The following is an 11,815-nucleotide window of genomic DNA, read 5'->3' on the forward strand; positions in this document are numbered from 1 at the left end:
ATTACTTAATGACCGTGCAAGTGATTTACATAAGCAAATGTAGAGCTGAACACTAAGCCGGTGACACACAGGTGAGGGGACACGGTTTTGTTATTTTAGGGAAAGAGGCCAATGTCAGAATTTGACTACAGTTCCTGGCTGCAGTTTGATTTGACTTTCATGTAGAATAGTAAAATGTACCCCTTGATTTGTTTAAGGTGCGCTGAGTGAGGCACTACAGAGGCCATTTCATTCATTGGCCCAATATTAAGAATTCTAGACACAATATATAACCAGCTTACACGGGTATACAGATATAAAGGTTTCCAGCTGCAGCTACAGTTAGGATCAAACCTAAATTTGTCTTATAACTAAAAAAAAAAAGTCAATATCCCCTTTAAATTGTATGTAAGCTGAATCACTTCATAAGAAATAGCCCAATAAAAGATCAAATAACCAGACCAGCGTTTGCTGCAATATTCACCTTCAGTCCAGAGATCCCCCCACAGTACTTGTTTTCTGCCACTAGATGTCCTCAGTCTAATGAACAGTCTAAAGAGCGTGCATCCATACCTGTACCCTACAGATGATGTGCAAGTTCGGGGCGGAGTGTAGCTGCGTCCTATCAGGGCTGGGTTCACACCTAGGCAACAGCGTCTTTGTTTGTTTCCACATGTTTTTGCTGCACATTTTTGTGTGCGTAATAGTCATGCGTTTTTGTGAGCAGAGTGTGGCAGATGGATGTATATGAGCAACTGCACGTAAAGCGCACGCAAAAACACAGCAAACGCGTGAGCATGTCCATTGAAGTCTATGGGGCCAAGACGCACGTAATCTGCCAAAAAGAACTCATGCACTTTTTCGATGGGCATTTTGCGACATAACACTCAGATGTGAACGCGGCCATAGAAATGATTGGGATTTTGTTTTGCGAGCGTTTTTTAAGGGAAGAAACAGCGCTACAAAACGCTAGGTGTCAACCAGGACGGAGGCCCCGTTCACACCAGGGTGTTTCGTCGTGTTTTTTTTCCATGCTGAAACGCATGCAAATTAAAATCCCATGTATTCCTATGGGGGGTCGTTTACGCAAATGCGCTGAATCGCGCATCAAAACACGCCTGTTGTTTGAATGCTTCTTTTGTGGCACTTATCAGCTCATTTTGCTCCATAGACGTCAATGGATCAGCCCGTTTTTGCATGTTTTGAGACTGCTTTTCATTGGAAAACTAAAAAAGCGTCTTAAACGCTCTTACATATGAACAGAAAACACCTGTAAAGTGCGCTAAAACACACATAAAACATGCTGAAAGGCTGTCGCCCTGGTGTTAATGGGGTCGTAGAGCTGTACTAGCTGCAGCACTTGTTCCTTCCCGGCGCAGGTCTCTGCTGTGCACGTGCGTGTGAATGAGGCCTTAGTGTGTTGGGGTATCATTTGAACTGAAAGGCACTGCAATGCGTAGATGTCAATGTCAGTTCAAAGTTGTTTTCAATCTTGTTAAAAGGTCCTTGATCAGTCACAGGCAAATCATGATGCAGAAGTTAAAGTAGAACTAAAGCCAAAACATATACATATATATATATTTTAATCAGCAACCAATCAGCTTCTAACTTTCATTTTTAAACCTAAACGGAAGAGACTAAACGTGTAATAATTGCCCTGCTCTGGGCAATGTTCAGGTTCACATCAGATTTCAGGTGTCAGGTGGCCCCGGTGTCACTAGGACTCACTTCCAGTTGGGTGAAGGCCACATATTCCATTTTCCTATAAGCAAAGGTTTATTTTCCGCCCCTCAGGGGTGTCCTGATGCCGTTGTGTACGGAGTAGACAATTATCATGAGACGTGTATGTATTTGTACACAGTAATCACGCGGCTCCTGTGACTTCTATGACGCAGGTCTCCCATCTCCTGGTATTTATTTTTTTGCATGTAAGGATCTGTATTTGTGATGTGACAATGGCGGACGCAGCGCTCAGGGGGGGGTATTCTTCACTCTTCTATTATAAACCTGCCACACCCGTCCATGGGGAATTGGCTTATTGTGAACCTTCTACACCGGTTTCAGAGTAAAGGAAAAAGTGGACCGGTCACTGTGCCACCTTTTTTGCCCATAGGCCAAAACAAGAAGTTAACCCTTGCAGTGCAGGGTGAGCCCCACTTCAAGGATTAACCTTGGAAAATCCCAGAGTTCCTCTTTAAACCTTTGCTTTCCCCTGTTACATTTCTGTCTGTTGCTATTGAAGATTTTCCTTACTTCCTGTCTGAAAAATCTGTTGTCACTAACACAGGAAATGAGGAGAAATCTCTCTAATGGAGCCCTGAATAGCAGTACAAACCCTACAGAGGTCCTTATCCTTCCTCACCCAAAACTTTAAAAAAACAACACACTTTGTCTGAACCCTTTAAAAACAAACCTCTAAATTCCTCTATAGCTGGGGATGGGAAGAATATAATGTGTTAACGTCTCTGGATTAGACGCTCCATCGGAGCCGTGCAGGGCTCCTGTCATTACATAAACAGATGAGAGGAAGAATGCGGTTCTGTAACAATAGATTACACGTGGTCTGATATGACTGCCGGCAGCCAGCCACTCACTAATCTACCACACACTTCAACATGTCGTGTCATTGATTCCTCCTATTGATCTGCCCTGCGATGTGACACTGCGGTTTCTGTACAACCATTCTCACTATTGTCTACAGACTCATCAATGGCTGCTGGCTTCCTGTCACATCTGTTGCATGTGTCGTATTAAATCAAGAACAAAGCAAAAACACTCACTGAAAGCAACATAGACATGGAAATTGGGGGATAATGAGGGCTCGGGCACACCGCCGTATGAAGATAATGCAAGATCCTGTGCTCTTTACGCATTAAAGGTTTGTGCAATGTTTACATGCGAACAATGCAAAGGTGCTCTTTTGGTTGCTAACAAGATAGGATGCAGACAGCTCAAGTTGCCTATCAACAATGGAGACTAGGACTCAAGGAGCCGTATATATCCTAGCAACGAAGGATGCTAGCCCTCGAGGTGCCATCTGCATCCTCGCAATGAAGGACGCTAGGCCTCAATGAGCCGTCTGCAATCTAGCAACAAAGGAGGCGAGGCCTCGAGGAGCTGTCTGCATCCTAGCAATGAAAAAACTTCTGACACGCCTGGGAGAGGCAATCTTTGAAAAGAAGCTGCTTTTAAAAACAAACTTTCCTGGTGCCTTGACATGGCAGCATACATGTGGGAAAATAAGCAATTCTTGCCCTCAAACAAGATGGCCGCCGGCTCCTCGTGAGATTCCCCCTCCCCATGTCCTAGAGTTCCTTCATACTGGTCTGGATCTCGGCCTCGCATGGAACACGCTAAGGCCCCGTTCACATATAGCGAATTGTCGCGCGATTTCCGCCGCGATATCGCGCATTTTTGCCGCGCGATATCGCGAGAAGTCGCCGGCCAATGTTATTCAATGGAGCTGTCTTAACTCCATGTCGCGCGTCGCTCGTCGCGGTCGCAAGTCGCTTCTACCGGACCCTTTTTTCGGCGGATTTTGCGCGATTTTGCTTTTTTTCTATGGAGCCCGACGGGGAAGGTCGCGCTACCGTCGCTGGAACGTCGCCCCGAAAGTCGCGCTATCCCGGCCGTGCGGATCCGCTGCAAAAGGTATGTCGCTATATGTGAACGGGGCCTTAAGGTCCAGATTTCGGCAATCTCGGCTTTGACCAATACCAGATGGGCGTGTGATCCGTTAGTTAGGAAGTTTCTGAAGGCGGTCATCAGACTGAGACCTCCCAAAAAGAATGTTTATCCCCAATGGGATCTGTCGCTGGTATTGGACGCCCTTGCACATGCCCTTTTCAGTCCGACTGAAACCTGCACGATCCGGAATCTCACCTTGAAGACGGTTTTCCTGGTGGCAATAACTTCAGCGAAGCGGCTTTCAGAGATCCAAGCCTTGGGGGTAGGCGCCCCTTACATCTATTTCTATCCGGATCGAGTAGTACTGCGGCCTATCCAAGAATTTATACCTAAAGTGTCTTCTGCCTTTCACTGCAGTCAGGAGTGGGTTCTTCCAGTGTTCAACAAGGAGGGGGAATCTCACGAGGCGCCGGTGGCCATCTTATTTGAGGGCAAGAATTGCTTATTTTCCCACATGTATGCTGCCATGTCAAGGCACCAGGAAAGGAAAATTACCGAAAGGTAAGTATACAATTTTCCGTAATGCAGCAGGTTTTTTTTTTTGTACTGGGGACAATGGAATGCCTGGGGAATTTTTTTGGAAGGTGGTCTAACCCTTTAAACATTAAAACAGATACTTCTGGAACCAACATTTAGACCAACGCATACTTGTATACAACTTAGTATTATACTACTCAGTACATATGTAGGACTCTTCTCCTTTAACTGTACTGAAGTATGGAGTGGCACAACAATATCCGGTTACGGTCAGAGTTACAATGCAGGAGAGGGAATATGATGATATATTATAAGCTGGATGTACAGAATGTGGCTCAGTGATGTGAAAATCCCACATGTGAGTTATATGAACACTTCACTGATAATAGACATCCCTGGACAATGCTGGGAATCTGTGCTCATCAAGGACTTTTACTGACCACTTACCAGCCAGCAGATAGGAAATTTGTCAATTATTAATATTATTATGATACAGGATTTATAGAGCGCCAACAGTTTGCTCAGCGCTTTACAATATAAAGAAGACATTACAATCGCAATACAATTCAAGACAAGATGGTAAGGAGGGCCCTGCCCCTGAGGGCTTACAATCTAAAATGGAGGGGCAACTGATACATGAGGAGGTAGCTGTGTGGGGATGAATTATTTGAGAACGTGATGGTTGAGGTGGGATAGGCTTCCCTGAAGAGATGAGTCTTAAGGGATCGCCTAAAGGCAGTCAGAGTGGGAGATAGAGAACTGAATTGAAATTACCCCAACCGGTCCGTCTAAGAGCCCATTCACACCAGGGCGGTTGTGGATCAGCGCTGTTACTGTGATAATCTCAAAAGCTAGGTTTTGGGAGTTTTTAATTGCGTTTCAGCACTGAAACGCAGAAACACCGAAAACCGCGCTGATCAGCGTGGCAAAAATAATGCAGGGAGCAGTTTGGGCGGTTCTGATCGCGCGGTCGCATGAACGGTCCCCATAGCAATGTATGGTATCGTTCATGTAGGCAGATCCATGCAGCTGAGCCGCCCCTGTGTGAACGGGGTCTAAAATGTGATTTGCACACTAGAATATCAGAGCCGATAGATGACATTTTATTGGAGTTCAACCAAAGAATTCAGCAGAGTTGTAAAGTCCGAGGATCTCCTCTCCTGTTATAACATCAGCATTGTAATAGGAACACATAGTAGAGTTGTTGATAATGTAATCAAAGCCTACTTGGAAAAAAGATTCCTTTTATGTGATGGGTGCCGCCGTCCGTCTGCCCATCACTTCCTGGATTCCCAGTGTGCTTTGCATCTCTTTCCCTGCTACATGATGTGATGCAATCTCTATTTCTCAAGACTACATATCCCATCATGCTTTGCTTCCAGCAAGCAATGATTATGTTACATTATTCAGACATTAATTGTAGTTCAGAAGGCCGGCTCTGTGAAAGTGGTGACACCAGGAAGTGCAAATTCACAGAACTAAGGAACTCCATCCAATGGGCATCTCCAATAAGTGTTTACAAACTTCTAGATGGATCTAGTTATTTGGAGCGGGATAGAACATATGGAAATGTTTATTTATAGTTTTTTCACCATAGGTATTATTATTATTATACAGGATATACATAGCACCAACAGTTTACACAGCGCTTCCCATTTAATTTGGACTTCCACTGCACCATTTACAAACTAGTTTTCTCAGTGGCAGGTCTCCAGGCAGCAGGACCCTCATTATCCCACAAGATTTAATAAACTGGTCCATCCTCAGCAAGTCTGGTAGAGTACAAGAAACCATAGACATGGTTAAAATGTGAAATGTTTGGCTGTAGCAGGAGGCAGTTTGTTCGGTGACGGGCTGGAGGTACAATAATGAGTGTCTGCAGCAACAGTGAAGCATGGTGGAGGTTCCTTGCAAGTCTGGGGCTGCATTTCTGCCTATGGAGTTGGAGATTTGGTCAGGATGAATGGTGTCCTCAATGCTGAGAAGTACAAGCAGATACTTATCCATCATGCCATACCATCAGGGAGGCCTGTGATTGGCCCCACATTTATTCGGCAGCAGGACAACAACCCCAAACATACAGCCAATGTCATTAAGAACTATCTTCAGCGTAAAGAAGAACAAGGAGTCCTGGAAGTAATGATTCGGCCCCCGCAGAGCCCTGACCTCACCATTATGGAGTCTGTCTGGGATTGCATGAAGAGAGAAGGATTTGAGGCAGGCGACATCCACAGAAGATCTGGGCTCAGTTCTCCAAGATGTTTGGAACAACCTACCTGCCGAGTTCCTTCAGAATCGGTGTACAACTGTGACTGGCAAAAGTGGGGGGGGGGCGGAGTCACACCAAATATTGATTTGGATTTCTCTTCTGTTGATTTACTTTCCATTTTGTTAATTGATAAAAATAATCTTTTATTTCTGAAAATATTCTTACTTTGCAGCATTTGTTTCACAGCTGCCCAACACGTTTGCACAGTACTGTGTCTGGAGGCCCCTCCCACACACTTGAATAATTTACATATTTATGCTCACAATACACTTTACAATTCCCTTTCGCTTCATCTAAACTGCCCAATCAATTTGCTCTATATAGTTGCTGGTGGATCTAAAGGTATGAGTCGATGGGCAGTGGACCTACATCAATGGGTTCACATCATCAGTCCGCGACACTTCTGAGATCATTCAGAATTCAGCGACAGGAACATTTCACTTGCAGTTGACATCCTTCTGACTCGCTTCAAGCAAGTTTTGCATCTCTACAGACTTGTATGGGAAAGCAAAACCCAACCGGTGCCAAAGCAAAGCCCAACGACACGGGCCCTATAGGAGACTGTACAGTCAGATTGCAACACATGGATAGGGAACTTTAGCACTCCAGATATTGTGGAACTACAATTCCCATGAGGCGCAGGCACGATAGGCTTTGTAGTTTCAGTACAGCTGGAGTGCCGAGGTTGCCTACCCCCCCTGCTGTGACATGTGCAGCGAGCTTTAGAGCACTAAAAATAAGCGTCAGGCAGAAGGAATTCTATATACAGAACATCTCAAATGGTTTCGTGTCAAGGTCATAAAAAAACTCAGACAAAAGTGCGCAAGTTCAATAACTTTTAATGGTCAACAAATAAACTTTAATACTGACAATGTTACAAGAAGCAGCTTCAGCACGTGTGTCCTGGATGGGTTCGGTTTACAATGACGAGGAGTTGTTGAAGAAAAGCCGAGCTGTGGGCTGGACAAAGGAAAACAGAGAACGCTTATCGCGCTCACATCGGGCCCGTCATGTGCTTGCCGGCAGAAGGTTACGCTGCCCTTAACACTCCGCTACTAATAAAGCTAATCTGAGCTGTTAAAGCTGAACTCCGAGCAAAAAAAACAAACTCATTTGAATTTATATCCCTTGTGGCCATTTAGGAATGTATTTACTTTGTGAGCACCGAGTGCAAACCCTGAAATAACATTGTGACAGTAGCGGCGACATCATCACTGTGCTGTACATGGCCTGTTCAGAAAGCAGAGCTGTGGGAGGGACCCAGCAGGCTCCACCCACTACAGACTGCCTGCAGAAAACTACAGGAGGGGGCGGAGACAAGACCAGTCACCCTGCACAAGGAGAGAGAGCAGCAGTGATTGGTCTTTATTACAGGAAGCTCCAAGTGTCACACTGGATTACTGCACAGATCTGGAAGGAATAGATTGAAGGAAGAATACACACGACTCGTGTTTAGATCATATTTGTTTCGCCGGAGTTCAGCTTTAATCATGAAGTATACTATGGGCGGGCGGGCAGGCTGGAGTGCAGAGTCCATGACGCCTTCCAGCATGCAGTTGATCACACGTCTCCTCATTAGGGAGAAGGAAAGGATCTCCTCCAAATCCCAGTAAAGAGTTGTACAAGTTAAAGGAAAATGAAGAGCGATAAATTGCTGCTTAACATTCATCTCTCTCTCTCTCTCTCTCTCTCCTGAGACCCGGATAGCTATGATGGTCTAATGCAGACAGATAGCAGCCCATCTCCTAAACTGCCTCCCACCAAATGTGTCCTGCGTCTTCCCTGACCTTGGGATTCGCATGTCACATGACCAGTGACATGGTTCCTTCAAATCTCTAGAAGAGAACCTTCCATGCAAGAAGGAAATCCTAACATTGACAGCAGAGCCCGATCAACCAGAGAGTCCGGTCATACCTTCCTGTATAGACTGGGGTGGTGGAACACTGGACTCCAAACCCAACTCTAGGTTCCAACCATATTGGAGGATTCTTCTATTATGGCTGCTTTCTGGAGGTCTCTGATGGGGCCCCTGGGATAAAGGGAGGGATAGGACCAAGCCGTAAATGGTCTAGGTGTTTCGGGGGTTAGGTCTCCCTTCATCAGGGCTCAGGTCTATTCTAGCAGCCCCCCAAAACGCGTTAGAGCTACTCTTATAAAGACACCTGTATTGTGACTAAAATAGATTTTCTCTCCTTTCTCTACATAAAAGGCAGTTCCTATGTTCTGGCCACTAAAATATGACAAAAATGATTACTGGAATGTTGTAAAGAGGTCTCAAAAGTAACAAAACTCTAAGGGCTCATGCGCACGGGTGTACTAAAATACTCCCATTCACGCTGGATCTTTCTACGAGGGGAAAAAAAAAAAAAAAACACCCTCGCAGTGGATCTACCCCCAGCACTGTAAGGGTTAAGTGCTCAGTTTGTTGGGGGCTCAAATAAAGAAGATACACTCAGCCGATTCTCAGCCCCGACTGGTCCCCCCCACAGCTTCTTCTTCGCCGGGTTCCGGTAGTCTAAATGACCACCGATGTCATCACATCTAATGACGATCCACTGATTTGCATTAGACGCGAGGGCACTGAGGGACACTCCAAAGCCGTTGTGGGGGCGTATAGAGGCGCGTGTGGACCGCCGCAGGACTGAAAATGCGGTGGTTTTTTTTGGAGCCCCCTAGACCAGGGGGTAGCCAAACTGCAGCCCTCCAGCTCTGGTGGAACTACAAATCCCATGAGTCACTGCAAGATTCACAGCCACAGACATGACTGCCGGAGAGAGATGCATCATGGGATTTGTAGTTTCACCCCAGCTGGAGGGCCAGAATTTGGCTACCCCTGACCTAGGCAAACCGAGCACTTGACCCTTGCAGCGCAGAGGTAGCCCCACTGCAAGGGAAAGTTTTTTCAATTCCCAGAGTTCTTCTTTAATGTATTCCAGCCACTAGAATTAATTTACACACACGCGTACATGTAGTGAGCTCCCCTCTGAATGGAAGATTGGAGCCCCTTTTATTGTTTATGCCCCAGAATGCTGCTCTGAAATACGTATATAAAACTGCACACCGTGCATGGAGACATTCAGAGGCACATGAGTGCATGAGGCCCAAGTCACATTAATAAACCACTATAGCCGATAACATGGAGCGTTCATTACATACAATATTTGCCTGCAGCACCCGAGGCAGCCGAGCCAGAATGTGACCTCCTATAATCACCTCATTCTGGGAGCCTGCAGCGACGCAGAGCAGACGCATTCCGAGGACAGCAATGTGGTTAAATATTACATGAACGCAGACGGCCGAGGATGATGATTACCGTGGTGGGTACAAGAGGGCTTTGTGTGATGAGGGAGGAGGGCTGAGTGGAAGATCAGACATGTGACAGCTGTGTGACTCTCAGGAACGGTGGAGCTCCCGGGGAAACACGACTAACAAGAGAGAAAATAAAGGGCATCTAAACCTTAAATGTGAGATATAGATATATATATATATATATATATATTGCAGCTCATCAGTCCTTAGATGTGGTGGCTGCATTCGTTTCTCCTTTTTCATCCTTTTATAGTAACCTGGTGATCCTGCCAGGAGCACACTTCCTGTCCTAGGGTGACCACGCTCACTTTACTGTATCTCTGGAGAAGCAACGTGGTCACCCTAGGATGCTGTATGGATCTGGACTACAAACACCTCCCCCTCTAAATTACATGAGAGAGGAGCTTTTGTACTTCAGAAAATAGCTGAGAACACAGATTTAATTTCAGAGCTCAGGAAGTAACCATACTGGATTTCTGGCGGGATCAGCTGGTATTTTTCTGTACTAGCAGATAATGTTCTTGGTCTCAGGACTGGGAAGCTGCATTATATTACTTTTTGTTCCTGGGTTTAGAAACGCTTTAAACAACCCCATCTGAATAAAAAACTGGGACACTATACAACCCGACCCCTCGATATACACAATTATAAATCAGATCAACTTGTCGGCTCGTTTACCAATCAGAGCGCCCGACACAAACCAAAGGCTGCGTTACCTGCGGGATGCAGGGCCAATGGAAGGGCGGTACCAAGTTAACCCCTTCACAACTGCCTCATTCACAAGATGTCAAGTTAAAAAGGGAAACTAAAGTCTTTTTTCCCCTCAAAGATCTGTGAATGTGATAAAATATAAATCTAACCAATGAACGTTGTGTACACAGGGCAGCCATACTGGCTCATGACAGAAGCATTAGTGCTCCAGTGAGTGTACTTTACTGCTCCTCTCTCATAGTGCAGCTCCACGAGTCGAGTCTGACTGAATACATGTGACGGTCCATACAAGACTCGGCAGGGATGCTCATTAAATTTCCCGATGACACAGGTGGAGGGAACAATTACATAGAACACATTCATATCAAACAAGTGAAGTGTCTGGTCACACACACAAACCGACAAAAATGTCACTAACATGAACCCGTGCTTTAGTCATATTGGCTACTCAACAGGTACACTTTAATCCCTTGGCCTTGGGGCCCATGCTCATTTCTTGAGTCGCAGACTCTCCCCATGTGACAGTACTGGTGCTTGGTGATTGGCCCGGCGCAGTCACATGCTCCTCCATCCCTCCCAACAGCTGAACAAAAGGTAGATGAGTATGTGCAGCTGGGCCCTGCATAGACCAAGCACAGGCTTTCTTGAAGTGTGAATTTACTGTAAATACATTTGTTTCCCTTTGTACAGGTGTGAAAAATCAGGAAATTAGTAAATTGTTAACCTCATAATTAAAACAGAAACCTCGTGTAATTGGCGCCCGGAGTCTCTGTCCGCAGAGAGGTGACTGCGCAGGCGATGCAGGGAGGGAGCTCCGTGCATCATGGGAGACAATGCATGCCGAGCGGCGATACACGCAGAAGCAAAAAAAGGAAAATCTACGTACGTCTTAGGTAACGAAAAGGCATAAATAAAGGTTTTCACAGATATTTTTTTCTGAAATGACAATGGGCTCATCCTACTATTTACAAGTACAACTCAATAAGCCACACCCTATATCAGGGAAAAGGAACCCTATTCCAAGGCTCGCCTGCCATTAAAAGAGCTGAAATAAACTCCCTACAAAAGATCAGAAGGCAGATAAGAACGACCTTTGTGGCAATTAAAGTGTTACCGCTCAGTGAATTAAGCCGAAAGTTAAATTTAGCTTTAAAAGCTCCAAAAAAAAAAAAAAAAAAAAGTTTCCAAAACCATAAAATGAGGAAGGTGAAGAAGGAAGCTGCACACAATGGCCAGAGACGGAATGCACCTCCTTGTTATGAATGAATATAGGGACCCTTTTGCTCGTCATCCACCAGGACCCCCATGATCAGATCACAGAGTACTTTTGCTGCATGTTTAATAAGCAGGGCTAATCTCTCTATGACGACTGCAGCGTCTTAA

This window comes from Nanorana parkeri, unplaced genomic scaffold (genome assembly GCF_000935625.1).
Source record: "Nanorana parkeri isolate BGI_ZX_2015 unplaced genomic scaffold, ASM93562v1 scaffold240, whole genome shotgun sequence".
Classification (NCBI taxonomy): domain Eukaryota; kingdom Metazoa; phylum Chordata; class Amphibia; order Anura; family Dicroglossidae; genus Nanorana; species Nanorana parkeri.